The 13,591-nt window shown below is 40.7% G+C and overlaps 1 protein-coding gene across 1 annotated transcript in view; it reads left to right on the plus strand.

The window, feature by feature from the left end:
* The window catches only part of LOC311044154 (mediator of RNA polymerase II transcription subunit 27-like), a gene marked incomplete at its 5' end in the record, with an annotated part of 192,628 nt that overhangs the window by 41,020 nt on the left and 138,017 nt on the right, over nt 1-13,591 (plus strand). The window lies entirely within an intron of this gene.

Raw genomic sequence — 13,591 nt, forward strand, 5'->3', positions numbered from 1 at the left:
GAAATGACTGAGTGTCCTGGCACCACACTAGGAGGCTGCAATTGGAAAATGGCCCCTGTCTAAGTCCTAACCTAACCTACCCCCCTACCCCCCCCCCCCCTCTCTCCTTCTCCTTTTGTACATATTTCTCACTCTTCATACCAGTAACCTGTAAACTGATTGTATGACATTCTATAGTAGTTGTGTATATCTGTCTGTCTCTTATGTCATCATGATTTGTGTGCATGGGGAACTCATTTGAAACAAGCTCTGTGCTTTTATGAGTCTTCCAGTTTAGTAGACCTTGTATTGTGAATTTGTACTTCCATGTACTGTTGTTCTCATGTCTTACTAAATAAAGTACATCAATCAATCAATGCCCATATATGGCCATGCTGATAATGTCGGTGCAAGGTGCAAAGTAAGCGTTTTTTGTGTGTGTGTGTGGCTGTTGAAAAAGACACAAAAGACACATACACACACACTGACTTCTAAGAATCACGCCTACGTGCACACACATACACACACACTGACTTCTAAGAATCACGCCTACGTGCACACACATACACACACACTGACTTCTAAGAATCACGCCTACGTGCACACACATACACACACACTGACTTTCTTAACTTTCAAAGAATCACCAACGTGCACACCTACGTGCACACCTACGTGCACACACACACACACACACACACACATTATTATACCTATTTATAATAAATTATATTAATAATTGGTATTATACATTTTTGGAACTATCACATTTAGACTGGCCTGTATTTCAGGCTGAATGAGATCTAAATGGAACCTCCTCCTTTTTAATCTAAATTATAAATGAGTTTAGGACAAGCCTAAATTAAGGCATTTGTAAATCTGACCAGACAGACATGAAACATTCCTAGATTTCATTTATATTTGTATTTTGTATTGTTAAATACACATCTGTAATCCCACTATGAACTGAGCAAATAAAGGGAAGCTTTTAATCTTCCAAAGAGCCTCATTTTCTGAGTTAGTGCTGTAGAGATAAATAGACTAGGTTTCTTCTGAAGGACATCACCTGATACATTACTGATATAATACACACCTCATTCAGGTAGAGATCTGTAGCTGATGCAATGTTTGATGCAATGACTTGTTTTTCAATGACTTTATGCTATGATTATGTGCACTGGTTTTGCATGATGGTATAAATGTAAATATACGGAGGAGTAGGACAGGTTGGTTCATTAGAGTCTTTTGAGTATTTTAACTGGTACAAGAGACATATAAGTGGACACTGAACGGTTGGTGGTCAAGTTGACATTTCTTCTGAAGCAGGCCAGTAGATTAAAGAGGTCCCTCTGTCCTCTGCTCTTCTTATAACTGTGATATCTCCAGGTCCATGTTGTGTCTTAAGTCAGGGACTGGACTACTGGGGGAGGTTTAGTTGTTAAAGGGTCTACGGATGGTGACCAGACTTAGACCAGAAATTAGCCCTAAATTCCCTGAAGGCCACAGGCCTGCTAACGTGGTTGAGTTTACTCTGAAATCACCATGGTGACAATATGTTGTTCCTCCATCGTCACGTTTTTATAATTGACGCTTCTGTGTATAACCCGTTCAAAAGGTCCCTGAGGTTCTGGATCTCCTGTCTGTAATCACACCGCTCCCAACAAGGTTTTGGTCCTGTTCTTTAAAAATGTACTTAGTTACTTTACACCACCAATAATATAATATAATGAAAGGTAAGAATCAGCGTGTGTGTGTGTGTGTGTGTGTGTGTGTGTGTGTGTGTGTGTGTGTGTGTGTGTGTGTGTGTGTGTGTGTGTGTGTGTGTGTGCGCGCGTGCGTGCGTGCTATACCGCTATATGGTGTTGTAAATAATGAAATATAAATATACTGCATATTTTAATAATATAAATATAACAATATAAATATACATGTATTTCATATAACAAGAGTACATCTATGAATGAATATTTTATATAAGAGTAGATTTATAACAGTATCTTTAATATAATAACATAAATATAATGTACTTACTTCCTGGGATCGCTTTGACATGAAGTACAGAGGAGAGGATGAGGAGGGTGGCTGTAATCTTCATCATCACTGATCAGAACTGAACTGAATTTAACAGATGAGAATAAACAGATGAGAATAAACAGATGAGAATAAACAGAAGAGACTTGAGTACATGTATTTAGTTACTTTCCACTACCGCTTGTGACCATTTATATTATATTTACATTGCATGAAAGGTGGGGGTCTGAGAGGGCCCAGATAGATGACTATTACAGCCACCACAATGTGATGGATAGGACCCTGAAATGTATGTGTGGTCACTTTTATGGCCAGGAGTCATTTTTTTTTACTAAAAACTAATGGTTGGAATGGATTCAGGACCCCTGAAAACCTATAATTAGACATCCCACAAGTTCATTTTGGCCAATTTGAATTGTTCCAGGTTTTTTTCCAGGCCCTCCGGGTACCCCAACTTTGATTGGCTCCCACAAAGTATCCCAAGGGAGTTGGGTTGGAACAAATTCAGAGGTGTTTGTAGACACCTTTATGAACATGTTTGTGAAGAAAGCTAGTGGTAAGCATTTATTTTACAGATTGGTCAGACATTAGGCTAACTTTCCCTAACTAATTATCTAACCCAGTGCACAATACTACTAATAATAAAAATAACACATTTAGCTCCTACTAGTGTTGTTAGGTAGAGTAAACCTGACTCTAGAACTACCAGAAGGGCCCTGATCATATGGGCTTAAATGATACAACACACTCTGTGTGTGTGTGTGTGTGTGTGTGTGTGTGTGTGTGTGTGTGTGTGTGTGTGTGTGTGTGTGTGTGTGTGTGTGTGTGTGTGTGTGTGTGTGTTCAGCGTCGCTGGTAAAATGCTGTTCATGTTCATTAAACATCAATCTAAGCCTCATTACATCTCACTGCTGAAACCATCGAATTTCTTTAAAAACACACTGGTCATGTGATCAAAGTGTCACATGAGAAGGATGTGTGTGTGTGTGTGTGTGTGTGTGTGTGTGTGTGTGTGTGTGTGTGTGTGTGTGTGTGTGTGTGTGTGTGTGTGTGTGTGTGTGTGTGTGTGTGTGTGTGTGTGTGTGTGTGTGTGTGTGTGTGTGTGTGTGTATGAATAAACTATGTATATTTGATATATCAATATAAACAGTACGTTATTCAGTAGCCTATATAATCAACAGACATAATGTTTATTTATATTAATAACAATATAGATATATATTTCATTTATCAAAAGATACATATAATGTATGTATAACAATATAAATATACTGTATGTTTTAATAATATAAATATAACAATATAAATATACTCTCATATATTACAGACCAGAATAAACAGATCAGAATAAACACATGTTTACCTCAAGAGAAGTTCTGGAGTCTGAAAGAGAATGAAGGAGGACTCGTTTTATAGTTTAGAAGAATCAGCCAATCAGATTAAAGATATGATGTTACATCATCTGTTTCCAGAAAGACGACAGAGTGGATTATTGCATATAATCATGTATATAGCTGCTGCTTATGAACCTTATGTCTCCTTATGTACATACTGTACCTTATGCACCTTATGTCTAACCTCATGTACACACTGTACCTTATGCACCTTATATCTAACCCAGGGGTCATCAATATGTCCGTACACGGACAAATGTGTCCGTGTCAAATTCTTCATTTACACACATTATTTATATAATAACAGTATATATAAATGTATATATTATATAATAACATAAATATAATGTACTTACTTCCTGGGATCGCTTTGACATGAAGTACAGAGGAGAGGATGAGGAGGGTGGCTGTAATCTTCATCAACACTGATCAAAACTAAACATAATTTAATAGATCAGAATAAACAGATGAGAATTAACAGATCAGAATAAACAGAACAGAATAAACAGATCAGAATTAACAGATCAGAATAAACAGATCAGAATAAACAGATCAGAATGAACACATGTTTACCTCAAGAGAAGTTCTGGAGTCTGAAAGAGAATGAAGGAGGACTCGTTTTATAGTTTAGAAGAATCAGCCAATCAGATTAAAGATATGATGTTGCATCATCTGTTTCCAGAAAGACGACAGTCTGGATTATTGCACATAATAGTGTATATAGCTGCTGCTTATGCACCTTATGTCTCCTTATGTACATACTGTACCTTATGCACCTTATGTCTGACCTAATGCACATACTCTACCTTATGCACCTTATGTCTAACCTAATGCAAATACTGTACCTTATGCACCTTATGTCTAACCACATGTACATACTGTATCTTATGCACCTTATGTCTCCTCATTTACATACTGTACCTTATGCACCTTATGTCTAACCCAGGGGTCGTCAATATGTCAGTACACGGACAAATGTGTCCGTGGCAAATTCTTCATTTACACACCATTATAATGTTCTTATTTTAATCATAAGACCCAATTACTGAATGTCAAGTCTCTGGGTTTTCTTCAGAATATGTTTGGCTCTGATTTACTACAACACTATATATGACACATTAGGAGTCCTACTAGTGGTTCTCAAATGTTTTATTTGCAAGGACCCCCATAACTCTGAGAGTGTACAAATGGAACCAAATGGACCCGTAAATATCTGGTCACTTCAGAAGAGAAAACCCAAATAAAATGCTCTCCACTCCACTGGTCTACTCTGCACATATGTATTATTATGCAGGGTGACAAGGGGGTGTGGTCTCTGAAGACCATATTCACACGGCGGCCATTTTATTATTAAGTTAATGAAATGCCACCCCGTTTCTTCAATGCAAAATGACAAAATGGCCGCCATGTGAATATGCTCTATCATTTCCAATTCCATAGTGTAAAATAATACCAGTCAGAGTTCCATAGTTTTTGTGTCCACCCCCTCCCCACCCCCCTTGTGACAAAATCATGCCCCCCCCCTCCTGACAGAGGCTAAAATCATGTGTGTGTGTGTGTGTGTGTGTGTGTGTGTGTGTGTGTGTGTGTGTGTGTGTGTGTGTGTGTGTGTGTGTGTGTGTGTCTGTGTGTGTGTGTGTGTGTGTGTGTGTGTGTGTGTGTGTGTGTGTGTGTGTGTGTGTGTGCGTGCGTGCGTGCGCGGGTGCGTGCGTAATGTCATTGTCTGTTTATATTGCATTGTTTTGTTTGTGTCTTTACAGCGCTATGGTTGACATGGTCATGTTAAATGTGATATAAATAAAGTTTTGGTTGAGTTGAGTTGTGACATAATTATGAAGTAAAACAGTCATCAGTATTATTGAGCTTTTTACCAGATTACATTTGGTACCTGATCTGCTCATACTCGTTGCCCACAGAGGTCGTTACAGAGAACCATGTCCACACCTGTAACCGGCACCTCCGGCCACACCCCCATGCAGTGGTGTAAAGTACATTTACTCAAGTACTGTACTTAAGTACACTTTTGAGGTATTTTTAAGTGCATTTTCATTCCAATACTTTTGTACTTTTACTCAAGGCAATTTTGAATTCCCGACATGTACAGTACGTGTAACAGAGTACTTCTACATTGCAGTACGGACGGACGGACCTTTTAGACAAAAGTATTATTAATGTAATTGTGATGTTTTACATTCTTATTGTCTAATAATATGTTCAACCAATCAGTATTGATACTTTTACTTAAGGTAAACATTTGAGTACTTTTTCCACCACTGCCCCCATGTGAACTTCTCCATGAAGCAACTCTGAAAGGAGAGACATCCTTGTGTTTCCTGTTCCAGTGCATTTCATGCACTGGAACAGGAAACACAAACATCCTCATTCCCTGAAACTAAAGGATCTCCCTGTATCACTTTCAGGTGTAAAAGGTAACACAGACTCTGGTACTAAAGAATATAATGATCCACAGTCTGGTAGCACCCTCACTGGCACCCGTTTGTCACTTCCCATCACCCATACCAAACCATTAGAAACTAGAGAAAGGTCTCTGCCAGGTCAGGTAGGTTATTGTGGCCTGCTGGTGGCGCTATAATAGGCCAAAGGGAAAAGGGTGTCATTTCTTCTTAGGCCTTGCACGGCAATCAGACACTGCATTCATGATTTGAGGCATTTTGTTCAAACCGGACCTATCCTTTCCTGCAAACTTTGGAAGCCAATGTTAGCCAATTAGGATGGACTATGAATTATGGGACACATCAGTCTTGATCACATGACTATAGAGATACTATGTACCGATTTGCCTGATGTTTCGACAGAATCTGAAGGAGTAATAGCATAAGATGTGTCCCACCGTTCTCCTGGGGGAGAAGAGTTCAGACCACCACGGATGTCCTCGGTGTCGGGGAGGTGGGGTGGTCACACAATGTGCACGCACGCACGCACGCACGCACGCACGCACGCACACACACACACACACACACACACACACACACACACACACAGGACCGCAGCACCGAGACCTCCCGTCCGGTGCTGTGGTCTTCTCCTCTGCCTGGGGAGAGGGGTCGAAGGAGGAGTCAAAGGAGGAGTCGAAGAACTCCTCCTTCGACTCAACAGCGCTCTAGTTGAGATGTGGCCACGCCCACAAAGGGCATGGCCACGCCCACAGTGAGTCAGGAATAAGGTGAATATTCAAGCCAACCATGGCTCCCTTTCATCCTTCAAATTGTGTGGAATTGAAAGAATCCCTGCCATGTTCACCAGGTGGTGATATCATTAATAAAGTACTCTGCAGAGAAGCATACTGGATTCATACTCTCAACACCTTGGAGCCCTGAGGCCTCAATGAGGAATGAAAAGCTTTCATGTTTCTTATAGACACACTTTACAGATCTATAAGTCTCTCAGGCTGTGCTGCTTGTTTCCTCCCTGAAGGCTTTTTGTTCTTTGTAAATTGTGCTGTTTGTCTCTGGTCTTACATTTCATGTTTGGCCCTTAACCAGCAGTCCATTCCCACAGTGTTGGCCCTCTGCCCTAAATGTCTTTTACATTGTTCTAATAATTGTATGTATAATGTATTTTATTCATCCCTGTAAAAACTATCATGAATCATGATTGTGTTGTTTTATATACTGGCCTAACTTTGGCCTTTACATTATGGATAGACTAAGATAGAGTAATACTGCCACCTACTGGACTAGTGGACACATATCACATCTCAAAAGAAAAAAATAATTCCATTGTATTTACCTCTGGGAGCATTATTGCGAACGCAGCGCAAGGAGGCGCGCAAAGGCGCGCCTCCGCGCAAGTGGAGCTTACTATGACACCGTGCTCGGCTTGTGTGTGTCTCTGTGTGCACTATTGTGTGCACTGCCTGTGTGCAGTCAAGTAAATGTCCAATATAGACGTACCATACATCAAATGAAAGGTCTTTGAAAACTGAACACACCTGTCAAGGTTTTGTTTAAGCCCGCCCCTTCCCCCGGAAGCCACGCCCCGGAGAAGGCTCCTAAAAACTCCCCATTGAAACCCCATGTTAAATGAAAAGTGCCCGAATCGCTCCCAAACTTTTTCTACGAACAAATACTTCGGGCTCGGATTTTGGCTCCGCCCCCCGGAAGTGGGTGAAACAGGCACCTCAAACACTTGTTCAAAACAACAATTGTTCAAAAACATTCAAAGTTTTTTTTTGGGGAATTTGTATTTTTCTAAGATGCTCCTTTTAACGCGGAATTTCTTTGTATTTTTTTTTTTTTTTTTTTGGCTACTTTTTTTCAAATATATATTTTTTCATTCATTTTTTTTTTTTGCGTTCGCCTCCCGCGTTTGCGCGTCTTATTTGTTATTATTAATAAAAACACACACACACACACACGCACACACACACACACACACACGCACACACGCACACGCACACACACACACACACACACACACACACACACACACACACACACACACACACACACCATTCCCATGGATTGGATCCACCCACCTCACCTGCTGTCACTCCCTCTCAATCCTTAATCACACCTGTCCTCACTCACCGCTCATTAGTGGCCGGTTATAAATACTGCCTGAGTGTCAGTCCCTTCAGTTTGAGTTTATCAGCAGCAGCAGTAACTCCACCTTAGAAACCCTCTGTCCTGGACTCTCACCTAAACCTATGGTTATGAAACCCTCTGTCCTGGACTCTCATCTAAACCTATGGTTATGAAACCCTCTGTCCTGGACTCTCACCTAAACCTATGGTTATGAAACCCTCTGTCCTGGACTCTCACCTAAACCTATGGTTATGCGTCACTGAAGTGAGTTGAGTTCATGATTCTCATATGTTGTATTTATTGGTTTAGTGATAAATGTAATTAATGTTACAGTTCCCCTGTTTGCCTTGGAAACGGTTTGTGTGTAATGCACAGTGCACACAATGCACTTGTAGAATTCAGGGAAATGCAGTAATCACTTAGCCTCGCGTGGCCAGTTGCAAAGGCAGATTCGTCTGGAACCAGGCTAGTAATCACTATGACCTAGAGAATGTTGGTGTTATTATGTTTGGTGTATGTATTTAGTGGTAGCTACCCATCCTCACTGGAGTGTTAAGTTTGTCTATTAGGCCTAATTGTTAATTGTTGTGTTTAATGTGATGTCATTGTTGAATTGTATTTCATTATGTGTTTCTGTGTCTTATAGTAAAAACCATAACCGTGAAGCCTCATCAACTCCTTGCTCAAATCACAAATACTCATGTGTGCAACAGATAAATAAAAGGCTTAAATAGAACTCCACTTTGTCCATACATTCTTAACAATGTACCATGGTGATGTTGGATACCCTGTGAACCAGTCAAAACTACAACTCTTACAAATGTAAAAAACAAATGTTTCTCAAATCTGCCTCCTGGTGGTGCTATAATAGGGCAATGTTAAAAGGGTTATATTTGTTCCTCAACGTAGTGTGAATGTGTGCAAAGTTTCACCACAATTGGACACTGCGTTCATGGTTTGCATTTTGTTCAAAATGGGCCACTCCTACAAACGTTAGATGTCAATCTTAGCCGATGTGTACCGCTTTGCATGAAATGTGGGGCAGAAGTTCTACTCTGTTAAAAGCATGATAAGAAGAAAGGCAAAAGTGTTATGCTTCCCCAAAGACAAAGTCTCTGACATGAATGACAGAATTCTTAATCTTATCGCTGAACACCCAACGGTGAAAACCCTGATCTTGCACGTTGGCACATGTGATACAGAGAACAAACAGTCAGAAATCCTAAAACAGCATTTCACAGCCTTATTCAGCAAAATCAGCTCACTTGATGTAAAGGTGTGCATCAGCGGCCCACTACCACCCACAAGAGGCGGCGATGAACGTTTCAGTAGACTGTCTGCACTGAGCAAATGGCTTTCAATTATGTGCACCAACAAATCTGTACATTTTATTGACAATTTAAAAAAAATTTGGGATAGAAGACAAATTTTTCTTCGGATGGCCTTAAATTGAACAAGCTGGGAACAAAATTGTTTATGTCAAACCTTTTCTACAATGTTCCCCTGTCTTCGTCAACCTCTGCCAGAGCACAAGCTTCCATAACAACAGATAATGCTGCTGCCGCTGAAGAATGCCAAGGTGAATGGCTCTGTGTGGACGAATACGCTGTCACACCACCCCCCACCGCTGCAGCTGATGGTGGAGGAACATCCATAACAAATGAACTCTCTGATAGTGAAGACTCGGAAACAAAAACAAAGGACAGCGTGCTGAAAACAACCGCTGATAACAGCCTAAATCCACAGGAGGAGATTGCCACGGCCCCTGACGTCGACTCTGCAGCCACGGTCATGCTGGAAGAGGAACGAGACACAGAGGAGTCTCTCAATGAGGAAGATTATCCAACGTCATCACCTTCCTCATCATCATCTTTTTCCCTGTCCCCAATACCTCTTCTGGATTTCACCAGTAGCATGAACGACTTGATTAGAGCGGGGACTAGACTCACCCCCCAAATCAAACGCCAACCACCAACCGTGCCCTGCCCCCCACCCATCGCCCCTCGACGGAGCCATTGCAAGAACAAGAACGTCCTGTCGGCTTCCCTACGTCTAGAGAATACATTTGATTGCTGAGATAGGCAGGGTCCATTATGCATAGCCAAAATCATGTCTGGGCCCAAGGCTATTTTAGTTAGCCTTGTAGAAAACAAGGTTTACAATATTTCCACTGTTATCTCAAATAGAGTTCCCAGGACAAGGAGTGACTTTAAACGCTCTGCAAATACAGCAAATTTAACAGGCATTCCATGTAGAGGCAACAGCCAAATAGTTGAATGCCTTAAGCTAAACTTGGCCCTACTTAACATCAGGTCACTTAATAACAAGTCTTCCTCTGTAAATGATATCATCTGTAAAGAGAAACTAGATATTATCTTTCTAACAGAAACCTGGCTTGGTTCTGATGGAGCGGTGCTCTTATCTGCAGCATGCCCACCAAAGTACAGTTTCATTCACTCAGGACGTGAGGGAAAAAAAGGAGGTGGTCTGGCGAATATCTTTTCTGACACTTTAAAATTCAAACCTCTGACAAACCTTGGCAGTTTTAAATCATTTGAATACCAGGCCACCATATTGGAGAGTCAATCGTCTGTGCTTATGATTAGTATGTATCGACCTCCAAAGTGCAGCAAAGCCTTATTTCTAACAGAAATATCAGAACTTTTATCTATCTGTTCCACTAATTATGACAGAACTCTGATTACTGGAGATGCTAATTTGTATGTTGACATTGTTTCAGATGTTGTGGCTATGGGTTTCCTACAGTTACTGCACAATTTTTACTTTATTCAACATGTTGTTGGGCCAACACATAAACATGGCCACACCCTGGACTTGGTGATCACTAAAGGTTTGAATATCACTGTTGACAGTATTATTGATAAGCCCGAACTAACAGACCACTATTTATTGTGTTTTAATATAACTGTCTTTGATCTAAGGAAAAACAATACAGAATATACTATAAAAAAACGTTTTTTTAGCTCATCTGCAGCAAACGAGTTTCCTCGTCATCTGGCTTGTGTGCAGGTGCCCCCCCTACTTGATGCTCCCTCAGTGAATGATATGGTTCAACATTTTAATCTCAAATTAGAGTCAGCTCTCGACATAGTGGCTCCTATGAAAACTAAAAAGAAACTTAATTCTAGAGTAACACCCTGGATCAACGAGCACATGCGCTCACTCAAGAAAGAATGTCGTAGAGCTGAGCGAATTTGGAGAAAAAACAAACTCACTGTCCACCTAGAGATTTTTAAGAAGTCAACAGTGGCCTATAACAAAGCACTGCGCTTGGCAAGGCAGGCATATTTTTCAGGCATTATCAATGACAACAAGCAAAATGCCAGAGTCTTATTCTCTACCATTGAACATCTCTTAAACCCCCCCAGGCTTACAAGGAGTCGCTCCCTGCTTCTAAAGCTAAGTGTGATGAGTTTGCGTCCTTTTTTGCAAACAAAATTTTTAGCATTCGAGCTGGTATTATGCATGCTGCTGCTAGCACTGCAAATGCGGCAAATGGTGCAAAAACGTAGATCACTCCAGAGGATGTCTAATATCATTCTGCGCAATTAATGAAGAGGAACTCCGTAAAACTATATCACAGATGACATCATCATCTTGTTCACTGGATGCAATACCCACCCCGTTTCTCAAAGAGGTTTTAGACAGCGTGATTGGAGATATCCTAAGAATTGTAAACAGCTCTCTACTTTCAGGCGTCTTTCCAGACTCACTGAAAACGGCTGTAGTCAGGCCGTTACTCAAGAAACACAACCTTGATCCATTGGTGCTGGGTAATTATAGACCAATCTCTAATCTGCCATTTCTGGGAAAGGTCTTAGAAAAAACTATCTTTCATCAACTGGATGTGTTCCTACAGAACAATAAGGTTCATAACAAATTACAATCTGGCTTCAGGAAAGGTCATAGCACAGAAACAGCACTTGTAAAAGTAATTAATGATCTTAGGGTGTCCGCTGACAACAAAAATATATCTGTTCTCCTACTCCTTGACTTAACCGCTGCTTTTGACACGATTGATCACAAAATTCTACTACAACGCATGGAGTACTGGATTGGTTTGTCAGGCACAGCCTTGTCTTGGTTTTACTCTTACCTAACAGGCAGAAGCTATTTTGTCAGCCTAGCTAATTTTGACTCAGACAAACATGACATCTGTTCTGGTATTCCACAGGGCTCAATTCGGGTCCCTTATTGTTCTCCCTGTATATACTACCACTGGGAGAACTCATCGCCGATCACGGAGTGAACTTCCATTTCTATGCTGATGATACCCAGCTGTATCTTTCGGTAGCTCCAGACGACCCCTGCGCTCTAGACCCATTGTTGACCTGTCTGTCCAGTATAAAATGCTGGATGAGTGAGAACTTTCTTAAGCTAAATGAGGATAAAACAGAAATTCTCATAATTGGCTCCAGTGTAACCTGACGCTACCAGATCCAAGAAGCTTGCTCCACACATTTGTTTCACAGCTTATTTGGATCTGGGATCTCGGGAGCCAATTCGATGACGGGGCTGTTCCTTTTTTTCAAGATACTTGGTAGATGATTGGATGGGACCGTCTGTCTATCACCGTGTGGGCGTGCAAACACAACCAATCATATCGATGTGTCTACGTGACGTATGGTAGGAGCGACACCAGGAAATCACCATCGTAGTCCAGTATTTCACCACAACAACAAGAACTCTCAAGAAGTTGCTAAAAAAAAGTTATCATGGAGGTCGGAGATTTTTGCCGATTTTGTAACACGAATCTGCGCATAAAAGGTATTTTAACGGGTACAAGGAAGATATTTGATAAGCCTCAGCCTGCAAACGAAACAAGTATTAACGAACGCCTGATAGCGTTAGCTTTAACACTGTTTAAAGACCCCTCCGTATCGTGTCGCATGTTTGGTCATGTCTTCGCTTGCTTCAAAGAATGGAAGACGATTTTTCCATTTTAAGGCGATGGGAAAAAGAGGACAAAGACAGAAGACCTCCAGAAACGGCTACCGCTACAGCAGAAACACCGACGTCACCTGAGGCATCCTGCCTGTGGTCACCAAACTCTCCTCTCAGCGTTAAAGCGTTTTACTCTTGAGTCTGAGTCAGTCAATAATATAGCCTTACAGTCTTTCAACATGTCCACGATACACTTTAGATAACGTAAATCTCATTGTGCTATAAAAGTCTGTGCAATAACTCCTGCCAAGTAGTCAAAAATGTTGCAATAATTCACTGTTGCTGTTCATCAATGACTGGACCAAGTGCATCTTTATTTTTCTCATTACTTTCACACACAGAAAATATGTATCTCGAATTTGCACTGTTTAACAAAGGGTACTTGAAAGGGATATGAGAGTGTACATAGTTAGGACCCTATTGAATATAGGCTACGCATGTTGTATTGTTTTTATAATCCTGTTATATATATATTGTTGTGATTTTCCCCTACCTGAGTATGCGCAACTATAGCATTTAGTTGTTTTTTTATAAATAAATATTTTAATTTGCCTCACTTGTTCATGTTTACTTTCTAAAACAACATCATAACATGTTTGTACAGTATCAAAGTTGGATCCCATGTGTAAAATGGCAAACTGATCAATGCCTCTATAGCCTAATGATTTGAAACAA

This window comes from Gymnoscopelus microlampas (assembly GCF_963454915.1).
Source record: "Gymnoscopelus microlampas genome assembly, chromosome: 4".
NCBI classification, from domain to species: Eukaryota; Metazoa; Chordata; class Actinopteri; order Myctophiformes; family Myctophidae; genus Gymnoscopelus; species Gymnoscopelus microlampas.